Source organism: Heterocephalus glaber, unplaced genomic scaffold (genome assembly GCF_053883595.1).
Source record: "Heterocephalus glaber isolate CG9 unplaced genomic scaffold, H.glaber_assembly_v1.0 deba00000936, whole genome shotgun sequence".
NCBI classification, from domain to species: Eukaryota; Metazoa; Chordata; class Mammalia; order Rodentia; family Bathyergidae; genus Heterocephalus; species Heterocephalus glaber.
Window position 1 is genome coordinate 546,395 of NW_028258172.1, and position 12,387 is coordinate 558,781.

The window sequence follows — 12,387 nt, forward strand, 5'->3', positions numbered from 1 at the left end:
GGTAGAGACCATCTATTCCAATTTTTTGTAGGGTTTTTATCATAAATGCATGTTGGATTTTGTCAAATGCTTTTTCTGCATCTATGAAGATAATCATATGGTTTTTGTCCTTGGCTCTATTGATATAGTGTATTACATTAATTGATTTTCATATATTGAACCATCCCTGCATCCCTGGGATGAATCCCACTTGATCAGGCTGTATGATCTTCTTGATGATCTTCTGCATTCTGTTTGCCAGTATCTTATTAAGGATTTTTGCATCTATGTTCATTAGTGAGATTGGCCTATAGTTCTCCTTTTTGGTTGGGTATTTTTCTGCTTTGGGGATCAAGGTGATGCTTGCTTCCAGGAATGAATTTGGGAATATTGCTTCCTTTTCAATTTCACTGAAGAGTTTAAACAGTAGTGGCAGCAGTTCCTCTCTGAATGTCTTGTAGAATTCAGCAGTGAAGCCATCAGGGCCTGTGAATTTCTTAGTTGATAAGTTTTTAATTACATTTTCAATTTCATTGGTTGATATTGGGTTGTTCAGAATTTTTAGGTCTTCTTCATTCAACTTTGGAAATTCATATGTATCTAGGAATCTGTCCATTTCTTCTGTGTTGTCCATCTTATTGGAGTATAGGTTCTGGAAGTAGGTATTGATGATCCTCTGGATTTCTGCTGGGTCTGTTGTGATTTCACCCTTTTCATTCCTAATTGCATGGATTTGGGCCTTTTCTTTCCTTTTTCTGACAAGGTTGGCTAAAGGTTTGTTAATTTTGTTGATTCTTTCAAAGGACCAACTCTTTGCTTCACTGATTTTTTGTATCATTCTCTTAGTCTCCATTGCATTGATTTCTCCTCTGATCTGTATAATTTCCTCCCTTGTATGAGCTTTGGGGTTGTCTTGCTCTTCCTTTTCTAGAAACTTGAGGTTCAGCATCAGGTTGTTTAATTGCGCTCATTCTGTTTTCCTAATTTGCGTGTTCACTGCTATGAATTTCCCTCGTAAGACTGCTTTCATTGTGTCCCATAGATTCTGATATGTTGTATTGTCATTGCCATTTAATTGAAGGAACTGTCTGATTTCTTCTTTAATTTCCTCTATGACCCATTGGTTATTCAGAAGTGTGTTGTTGAATTTCCGCATGTTTATGAAATTACTTGAGTTTCTTTTGCTATGGATCTCCAATTTCATCGCACTATCGTCTGATAATATACAGGGGATAACTTCAATTCCTTTGTACTTACTTAAACATGTTCTATGTGTGAGTATGTGGTCTATTTTGGAAAATGACCCATGTGCAGCTGAGAAGAATGTGTATTCTGAATTTGTGGGGTGGAAGACCTTGTAAACATGTTAAGTTCATTTGTTCAAGAGTTCAATTGTTTTCTAGTATTTCATTACTTATTATTAGTCTAGTTGATCAATCTATTTGTGACAGTGGGGTGTTGAGGACCCCCACTACAATTGTATTAGTGCATATATGACTTTTCATGTCTGTTAGTATTTGTTTTATATAGTTGGGTGCACTAGTGTCTGGTGCATAGATATTTATGATTGTCATCTCTTCCTCTTGGATTCTTCCCTTTACAAGGATGTAGTGTCCTTCTTCATCTCTCTTAATCAGTGTTTGTTTGAAATCTACTTGATCTTCAAAGACGATAGCTACTCCTGCTTTTTTTGGGGTTCCTGTTGCATGGAGTATTGTTTTCCACCCTTTAACTTTCAGTCTATGAGTTTCCTTTGGAATGAAGTGTGTTTCTTGTATGCAGCATATTGTTGGATTTTGCTTCTTGACCCATTCTACCAGTCTATTTCTTTTGATTGGTGAATTGAGACCATTAACATTGATGGTTATAACTGAAACATATTGACTTGTCATTGGCATGACTTTTTCTTTTTGTTGGGTTCTCCCCCTTTACATTTAATTTCTTGACATGCCAGATGGATTCATTCTGCTTTGCTTCCTGGGGTTGTGATCCTCAATGTCTGTTCCTAGGATGTTGTGTAAAATTCTTTGGAGTGCTGGTTTGGTATTCATGAAGTTCCTAAGGTGCTCTTTGTCATGAAAGTATCTTATTTCTCCATCCATTTTGAAAGATAGTTTTGCAGGGTACATCAATCTGGGTTGGAGGCTGTTTTCTTTTAGGGCTTGGAATATGTCACTCCCAGCTCTTCTTGCCTTGATGGTTTGTGTTGAGAAGTCTGCTGTGATTCTGATGGGCTTTTCTTTGTATGTGGTTTGTTTCATTTCTCTGACTGCTTGGAGAACTTTGTTCTTCTGTTGAGTTTCTGGAATCGTAACAATTATATGCCTATGTGTAGATTTTTTTGATCAAGGCTATTTGGAGTCCTATATGCCTCACTTGCCTGTATGTCAAGCTCTTTTCCCATGCTTGGGAAGTTTTCTGCCATTATTTCTGTGAAGAGATTTTTTATGTCATCTGCACTCTCTCCTGTTTCTTCATTGAGCCCAATCAGTCTTATGTTATTCTTCTTTGCATCATCTAGCAGCTGCTGGATTGATTTCTCATGTTCCCTTATAATTTTGAAGCATTTTTTCTTTTCCTGGTCACTAATTGCAATCTTATCTTCTATATCTGAAATTCGGTCCTCACCCTGGCTCATTCTGCTGTGTAGTCTTTCATTGGAGTTTTTCAGGTCCTGGAAATCTATTTGCATCTGTTTTATGGATTCCATTTGTTTCTTATTTTGGGATTCCAACATGTTCCTCAGCTCCTCTCTAGATTTATGAATCATGTCTTGCACTAGGGGCACAATTTCTCCTGTTATCTGAGAAATTATTTCTGATTTCATTTTTTCCAGATCCCTTTTTGTTGCCAGTTCAGTGGGTCCAGTTGGTTGAGTATCAGAGTGTTCCATCTCATTTCCCTTTGGGGTTGCTGTAGGTGATCTGGAAATGTGGTTTTGAGACTTATTTACATGTTTTCTCATGTCGACTGGGGTGAGCGGCTGTTAGTGCCTGCAGGGATTACCTCCTCTGAGCTGGAAGAGGTGGGACAGGGGCTGGGAGCAGCGGTAGGGATGGTGACCCAAAAGCCCTTTCCTGTGGGCTGGCAGCAGCGGGAGGGATGGTGGCTGGGAATCCCCTTCCTCTGGACCAGGAGCAGTGGGATGGTGGCCCAGAAGCCCCTACCTCTGGGCCAGGAGTGGTGGGAGGGATGGTGGTCCAGAAGCGCCTTCCTCTGGGCCAGGAGCAGTGGGACAGAAGATGGCCCAAAAGCCCTTTCCTCTGGGCTGGGAGCAGCAGGAGGGATGGTGACCGTGAAGCCCCTTCCTCTGGACCAGGAGCAGTTGGACGGCGTCTCAGAAGCCCCTACCTCTGGGCCGGGAGCAGCAGGACTCAGTACCTTGGTCTGGTGGTCTGGTGTCCTCTGCGTCTTTGTAGTGTGGAACCAGGTGGCTCCCTTTCTCCAGTGGGGTGATTCAGCATCTTCTGTTCAACTCGGGACCTCCGTGGGGCATGCACAGACCTGCCTGTCTGCAGCGGGCTGATTCAGTGTGTTCTGTGCCACTGGGGACCTCAGTAGGGCGTGGGCTGACCTGCCTGTCTGCAGTGGGGTGATTCAGTGTCTTCCGCATGACTGGGGACCTCAGTAGGGCATGCACAGACCTGCTTGTGTGCAGCAGCCTGATTCAGAGTGTTCCGTGGGACTCAGGACCTCGGTAGAGTGTGGGCAGACCTGCCTGTCTGCAACGGGGTGATTCGGCATCTTCTGCACTACTTGGGACTTCGGTAGGGCATGCACAGATCTGCCTGTGTGCAGCAGGCTGATTTGGCGTGTTCCATGTGACTCAGGACCTTGGTAGGGCATGGGCAGACCTGCCTCTGCTTTTACTTCTTTGTCTGAAAAAATGTCTGTTCATTTCAGATGCCCATTTTTGAATTGGGTGTTTGAATTTGGGGGGTCTGATTTTCTTCAATTCTTTATATATTCTTGATAGTAGACCTTTTCTGAGGTACAGCTGCTAAAAATTTCTTCCCACATTGTAGGTTGTCTCTTAGCTCTGTTGGTAGTTTCTCTTGCAGTGCAGAAGCTTTTTGATATGCTGAGATCCCACATGTTGATTCTTGTGCTAGCTCCGGTGCTACTGAGGATTTGTTCCTAAAGTCTTTGCCTATGCCAATGTCATCAAGAGGTCTACCTAACTTATCTTCCAGCAAGTTTAGTGTTTCTGTCTTAATATTTAGATCTTTAATCCACTTTGATCTTAGTTTAGTGCACGGTGATAGGTATGGGTCTAGTTTTACTCTCTGGCAGGTTGAATTCCAGTTTTTCCAACACCATTTATTGCATCTTCTAATCTATTCCACTGATCTTCGGGTCTGTTTCTTTGCCAGTACCATGCTGTTTTTATCACAGTAGCTCTGTAGTATAGTTTCAAGTTGGGGATTGTGATACCCCCAGCCATGTCTCTGTTGTTTAGAATTGCTTTTGCTATTCTAGGTTTCTTCTGCTTCCAAATGAATTTTTCGAATATTTTCACTAGTTCTGTGAAGTATATTGTTGGAATTTCCATTGGCATTGCATTAAATCTATATAGTAGTTTTGGAAGTATGGCCATTTTCACTATAATGGGTCTTCCTACTCAGGAACAAGGGATGTCTTTCCATTTTCTTATATCCTCCTTGATCTCCTTTCTCAGAGTGCTGTAGTTTTCAGTGTAGAGGTCTTTTGCTTCCTTTGTTTGATTGATTCCTAGATATTTCATTTTTTGGATGTTTTTGTAAAAGGAATTGTTTCGCAAATTTCTCTCTCAGTGAGTCTGCTATTTATATATAAGAAGGCTATTGTTTTATGAGTGTTGACCTTATATCCAGCTACTCTACTGAATCTGTCAATTAAGTTTAGAAGTCTTTTGGTAGAGTTTTTTGGGTCTTCTATGTAAAGTATCATATCATCAGCAAATAATGACAGTTTCACTTCTTCCTTTCCCATCTTTATTCCTTTTATTTCTTTATCTTTTATAATTGCTATGGCTAATGTTTTCAGAACCATATTAAACAGGAGTAGTGATAGTGGGCATCCTTGTCTTGTTCCTGATTTTAGCGTGAAAGTTTTCAGTTTTTGGCCATTTAGTATGATGTTGGCTGTTGGTTTTTCATAGATGGCCTTAATCAGGTTGAGATAAAGACCATCTATTTCAATTTTCTGTAGGGTTTTTTTTTTATCATGAATGGGTATTGGATTTTGTCGAATGCCTTTTCTGCATCTATTGAGATGATCATAAGGTTTTTGTCCTTGACTCTGTTAATATAGTGTATTACATGTATTGATTTATGAATGTTGAAACATCCTTGGATTCCTGGGATAAATCCAACTTGGTCAGGGTGTATGATCTTCTTAATGACCCTCTGTATTCTGTTTGCCAGTATCTTGTTGAGGATTTTTGCATCTATGTTCATTAGGGAGATTGGTCTGTAGTTCTCTTTTTGGGTTGGTTCTTTCCCTGGTTTTGGAATCAAAGTAACACTTGCTTGCAGGAATGAATTTGGAAGTATTGCTTCCCTTTCAATTTCCTTAATGAATTTAAAGAGTAATGCCATTAGTTCTTCTTTAAATGTCTTGTAGAATTCAGCAGTGAAGCCATCAGGACCTGGGCTTTTCTTTGTTGGTAAATATTTTATTACATTTTCAATTTCACTCATTGCAATTGGGGTGTTTAGAATTTCTATATCTTCTTCATTAAACTTTGGCAATTCATATGTATCTAGGAATCTGTCCATTTCTTCTATATTTTCCATTTCATTAGAGTACAGGTTCTCAAAGTAGGTATTGATGATCCTCTGGATTTCTGCTGGGTCTGTTGTGACTGCCGCTTTTTTATTCTTAATTGCATGGATTTGAGTCTTTTCTTTCCTTTTTTTGATAAGGTTGGCTAAAGGTTTATCGATTTTATTTATTCTTTAAAAAAACCAACTTGATTCACTAATTTTGTGTATCATTCACTTAGTCTCCATTGCATTGATTTCTGCTCTGATCTTTATAATTTCCTCTCTTGTGTGAGCTTTGGGTTTGTTATGCTCTTCTTTTTCTAGGAGTTTGAGGTTCTGCATTAGGTTATTTATCTGAGTTCTCTCTGTTTTCCTAATATGGGCATTCACTGCTATGAATTTCCCTCATAGAACTTCTTTCATTGTGTCCTACAGATTCCTGTATGTTGTAGTGGCATTATCATTTACTTGTAGGAACTGTCTAATTTCTTCTTTAATTTCCTATATGACCCATTGGTTGTTCAAGAGGGTGTTCTTAAATTTCCAGATGTTTGTGGGAGTTTTGCAGTTTCTCATGTCATTGATCTCCAATTTTATTGCACTGTGGTCTGATACTATACAGGGAGTAATTTCAATTCTTTTACCTTGACTTAGACATATCCTATGAGCTAGCATGTGGTATATTTTGGAGAGTGACCCGTGTGCACCTGAAAAGAATGTGCATTCTTATTTTGTGGGGTGGAACACTCTGTAAATATCTATTAAGTCCATTTATTCAATAGCTTGGTTCAGTTCTTGAATTTCATTGTTAATTTTTTGTCTAGATGATCTGTCTATTTGTGATAGTGGGATATTGAGGTCCCCCACTACAATTGTATTAGTGCTTATTTGGTTTTTCATGTCCATTAATATTTGTTTTGTATAATTGGGGGCATTCTTATTTGGTACATATATATTTAGGATTGTCATCTCTTCCTCTTGGATTGTTCCCTTCATGAGGATGAAGTTACCATCTTTGTCTCTCTTAATTAGTTTTGGTTTGAAATCTACTTTGCCTGCAAATAAGATTGCTACCCCTGCTTTTTTCTGGGTTCTTGTCATGTGGAGAGCCATTTTCCATCCTTTTACTTTCAGTCTATGAATTTCTTTTTGAGTTAGATTTGTTTCTTGTGTACAGCATATTGCTGGGTTTTGGTTCTTAATCCATTCTGTCAGTCTATTTCTTTTGATTGGTGAATTGAGGCCATTAACATTGATAGTTATAATTGATAGATATTGACTCATCCTTGTCATGATATTTTACTCTTGTTGGCTCTTATTTCTTTTTCCCCCTTTCCCTTTAGTTTCTTACCTTGCCTGGTGGCTTCCCTCTGTTGAGCCTCATGGAGTTGTGACCTTCATTGCCTTTTTCTAGGATATTGCTCAGAATTGTTTGGAGTGCTGCTTTGGTGTTCATGAAATTTCTCACATGTTGTCATGGAAGTATCTAATTTTCCCCATCAATTTTGAAAGATAATTTTGCCGGATACAACAGTCTATGTTGGAAGTTATTTTCTGTTAGGCCTTGAAATACTTCACTCTAGGCTCTCCTTGAGTTGAGGGTTTGTGTTGAGAAATCTGCTGTGATTCTGATGGCCTTTCCTTTATAGGTGATTTGTTTCTTTTCTCTAACTGCCTGTAGGATTTTGTTCTTCTGTTGGGTCTCTGGGATCTTGATTCTTATATGTCTAGGGGTAGATTTTTTTTGGTCGTGGCTAGTTGGAGTTCTATATGCCTCACTTATCTGTATGTCCAATTCTCTACCTCTGTCTGGGAAGGTTTCTACTATTACTTCTGTGAACAGGTTTTTTATGTCAATTGTACTTTCTCCTGTTTTTTTCTGTTTGTGTGATATAGTCATATTTAAGTATCCATATTCTCTTTAAAGAGAATAATATAAATAAAAGCTTATATTTATAGACCCTAATTATGCATCATAAACTAAAATTAGCCCTTGATATATATTATACATAAATGGATATATATTATCTCATTTGATATTCTCAAAAACTCATTGGAGTTGGAATTTTTTTCCATTAAGTTTATTGGTACATTTTAGGTATACAATACAGTTACATTCATCATTGGGATCTTGTACCTTTCATGATGTATCTTGGTTCTTATTTTTTCCCCATTCCCCTGCCCTTCCTTCACCCCCTCCGTCCTTCCCTATTTACAAAGACTTTATTTCCATTTTTTCCATTTCTCATCATTTTTTGTTTTCCTTCTTTCCTTTCCCCTGCCCCTCACACTACTGCTACCCCTTTGGAACTTTTCTTCCTATTTTGCATTATCGATTATTCATTCTAATCATTGGTACATTTTAGGTATACAATATAATGACATTCATCATTGGCAATTTGCACCTTTACATAATCTCTCAAATTTAAAGGCCCAATTTAGTAAACGGGTATCTGAAATGGACACTTGTCACATGAAGAAGTACAAATGGCTAATAAATGCATGAAAAAATGTTCAACATTGTTGGTCATTCAAGAAATGCAAGTTGACACTGAGATTTCATCTCACTCCAGAAAATAGCCATCTTCAATAAATCAAATAATAACAAATGCTTGAAAGGCTTTGGGGGAAAAGGAACACTTCTTTATTTTTGGTGGAAATATAAACTGGTACACCACTATGGAAATCAGTATGGTAATTCCTCAAAAAGCTAAAATAAGAAATTTCACTCCACCTACCTATTCCCCTTCTAGATATCTTCCCCAAAGAGTTAAAGACATCATATTACAGTGACACATGTTTATAGCACCAAACTTCATATTAGCTAAATATTGGAAGTAGCCTATGTGTCCATCAACAGTGGAATGATTAAAAAATATATTTACATACATTGGAGTAATACCCTGCCATAAATGATAAAGTTGAGTCATTTGTAGGAAAGTTGATACACCTGGAGATGATAATGTTAAGTGAAGTAAATCAGACACATAGCTTAAATATCACATGGTTTGTCTTATGTGAGAAACTCTAAAGTGGAAAATAAAATACAGACAGTAGGAAATCATGAGCTGGATCTTTGGTATATGGGAAGAAAACTGAGAGATGGAGGTAGAAGGGAGGGATGGGATGGAAAGGACATCAAAAGGGGGGGTTGTGAAATGTTCTGTACATACACCAAGTCCCTATGTGATCATCATGTACTACAAACATGTATAAATACACACAAATACATGCATATATATGCAAGGATGAGGAGGCAGGGAAGTAGGGAAAGGGATTAAAAACAGAATCAAGAAATTAAGAATTAAGAAGTGTCATGTACATGTACCAATTTCCCACATTAAATATAATCATTATATACTACAAATATGTACCAATGGAAAAAATAAAAATATCCAGGTATATTTAACATTTTCTGAAAAGAAAACAAAACTTAAATATCCTGCAGCATTTATTTTTTAATTACAACCACATTTCTCAAAAAATGTTGAATATCAACATATACTTCATAGCCTTTTATTGGCTAAAACAGTTTCAAACTGCAAACATATACTAATAAAAAACTTTTTAAATAAAAAATGATTACCATAAAATAGTGGAAAAAGCCACTCAAAGGTTATTTTCCATGTTTTCAACACTGCCCTTTACATTCTTGAAATAAATATTGGTTTAAAGCAAGACTATTTATTAAATTTACCTGGATTTTTTCCTCACCATAAACATATATCACCTACCCTCCTCCTGGACCAATATCTGGGCATAGGAATACTTTTGAAAATTGAAAGCAGGAGAAAGTACTGCTTTTATGATTTTTGGATTATTAGGGTTATTCTGTATGTGTGGGAGGGCAAATATAAGAATGCACATATAAGAAAAGATATTTCAAGGTCATTATGAGTTCCACATTTTCCAATTTAAGTTATTATGTTCTTGAACCCTGCACTGTTTACAAGATGGAGTTTCATCTGTCAATGGCATTTTTGTGTATACTTGAGATAGTGTGGGGCCTAGGAAATAGAATTCTCATGAATATGAGTTTAAGTATATTTTTGGAGCATAGCCAAAATGCTTCTGACTTCTCTTTTGAAGCATATTTAAGAGACAAGGCTCTACATACCTGGTTGACATGTGCTAGCCTGTTAGCAATATCTCTGCCTCCAGGAACATGATTTTTAAGCTCAAGAAACACCTTCCATAAGGACCCTGCGTGATTTCTATCATCTGTGTAATTTTCCCTTTCTATATTTTTAGTGTAGTATCACACTGTATTTTATTTTCTCTTGTCTGTCTTCTTATTAGTCTGTGATATCTTCTCCAGTTGTGTCTTATTTGGCAAACCTATTCCAGCGATTGGAACATGGTGAAGGCTCAATATCTAAATATTGAATATTTTAAAATGAGGCTTAAAGAAATAAAATGCACAGTGATAACTTGGTTTTACTAAGCAGTCTCTAAGTGTTGGATGGTGTTCCCTGGTGAATATGGAAGAGCAATTTTGCAACACTAGAACTTACACTTAAGGAGTGCTGAGAGATGCCAAGATCTCTAATATTGTCATAATAAGCTAAATATTTCATGATTAAATATATTTTCATGTTTAAATATTTCTATTGCCCCACCGTGAAGGGGATCCATTAATTCTCTAGTTAGAGATGAAATCAGAATTTCTGAAGTTGTAAAAGATGAATAGTTGTGGAGTCAAGCGGTGCAGACCTATAATCCAAGTACTCTCTAGGCTAAGGTAATAGAATGGCAAATCTGAGCCTAGTGTGGGCAGTTTAGTGAGACTCTATCTCAAAATTTTAAAAATTGGCTAGGGATATAGCTCAGAGGAAAGGCCCTGGGTTCATTCTCCAATACTGCAAAAAAAAAAAAAAATCCATGCCAAGGTACTTGGGAGTAGGCCATTCTAAGCAGTTTTTTTTTCAAATAGACATCAGTGAAAGGTGGGTGTGTAATAGAAGTCCAACATTTCAGTATTTATTGTAAATTAAATATGAAGTAAGGAAGTAAAATTGTGGAAAAGTGAGGGTATCTGTGTTTGAAACTTACCTTACCTTTTTACCAGGTGTGTGACTTACTCTTCTTTGTGCCTTGTGATTTTTATTCTGTAAAGGGAAAATAATAAGAGCATTTATTACATCATCTTACTTTGAAGATTATTAATGCAAGTTAAATCACATAGATTACTTAGAACATTCAATAAGTATTAAGAGTAGCTGGTTACAAGGTCAGAACACAAAAATCAAGAGCCTTTCTGTACAAGATCAACAGAATCACTGAAAGAAGAACTGGAGAAACAACTCCTTTCACACTAGCATCCAAAAAACTGAAATACCTAGGAATCAACCTAATGAAAGAAATCAAAGACCTCTACTCTGAAAACTACAGCACTTTGAGAAAAGAGATTTGACACTTTCACCCTCTCTTCTTCCTGGATGGCATGAGTTAAGTATCATTAATGACACCTGTGCCTTGTCATAGTCTTGAAAGCAATGAAGCTGCGGAAGCAGGAGCTGAATCCTCTGAAATTGTGAGAAAAAATAAATCTCTGCTTCTTGAGATTGGTTTCTTGAGATTGGTTTTCCCTGGCATTCTTTCACAGTGATGAAAAGCTAACAGAAAATTGGTACCAAGAAGTGGAGCTGTTGCTGTGACTATAAGTGACAATGTGGTAAAGAAATTTTTGGAACTAGTTTGCATTTGGGGATCAAGGTGATCATGCTTCCAGAAATAAATTATGGAGTATTGCTTCCTTTTCAAATTAATTGAAGAGTTTATACAGTAGGGGCAATAGTTCTCTAAATGTCTCATAAAATTCAGCAGTGAAGCCATCAGGACCCAGGATTTTCTTCGTTTTATTCACGTTATCACTGATCCCCAAAGCAGAGAAAGACCCAACTGAAAAAGAGAAAGTTAGGCCAATCTCCCCAATAAACATAGATACTCCCTAATGATATGCAGATACTCAATAAGATCCTGGCAAACACAATGCAGAAATCATCAAGAAGATCATACAACCTGACCAAGTGGCATTCATCCCAGCAATGCAGGAATGGTCCAACATACTCAAATGAATACATGTGATACACTATACTAACAGAGCCAAGGACAAAAAAAATCTATGATAAAAACCCTACAGAAAATTGGAATAGATGGTCTTTATCTCCACCAGATAAAAGCCATCTATGAAAAACCAACAGTCAACATCATACTAAAAGGTCAAAAATGGAAATTCTTCACACTAAAATCAGGAACAAAAGGAGGATGTCCACTATCACCCCTCCTGTTCAATATAGTTTTGGAAACATTAGCCACAGCAATTAGACAAGAGAAAGAAATAAAAGGAATTAAGACAGGAAACAAAGAAGTTAAATTGTCATTATTTGCAGACAACATGATACTCTATATAGAAGACCCCAAGAACTCCACCAAAAGTCTTCTAGCCTTAATAACCAAATTCAGTAGAGTAGCTGGATACAAGGTCAACATATAATAATCAATAGCCTTCCCGTACACAAACAACAGACTCACTGAGAGAGGAATGGAAGAAACAACTATTTCACAATTGCATCCAAAAAAGAAAGAAAGAAAGAAATATCTAGGAACCAACCTAACAGAAGAAATCAAAGACCTCTATTCTAAAAACTAGAGCACTCTG

General features: G+C 37.2%; 1 protein-coding gene across 7 annotated transcripts in view; it reads right to left on the reverse strand.

The window, feature by feature from the left end:
• The window catches only part of Alas2 (5'-aminolevulinate synthase 2), a 260,751-nt gene that overhangs the window by 223,540 nt on the left and 24,824 nt on the right, over positions 1–12,387 (reverse strand). For 4 of the 7 annotated variants that reach the window (XM_004873550.4, XM_087208120.1, XM_004873553.4 and 1 more), the window contains exon 2: positions 10,779–10,834. The gene's annotated coding sequence lies outside the window, so the exon portion shown is untranslated. The remainder of the gene's footprint in view (positions 1–10,778; positions 10,835–12,387) is intronic. The other 3 variants (XM_021251245.2, XM_013068792.3, XM_087208119.1) reach the window with 1 other exon arrangement.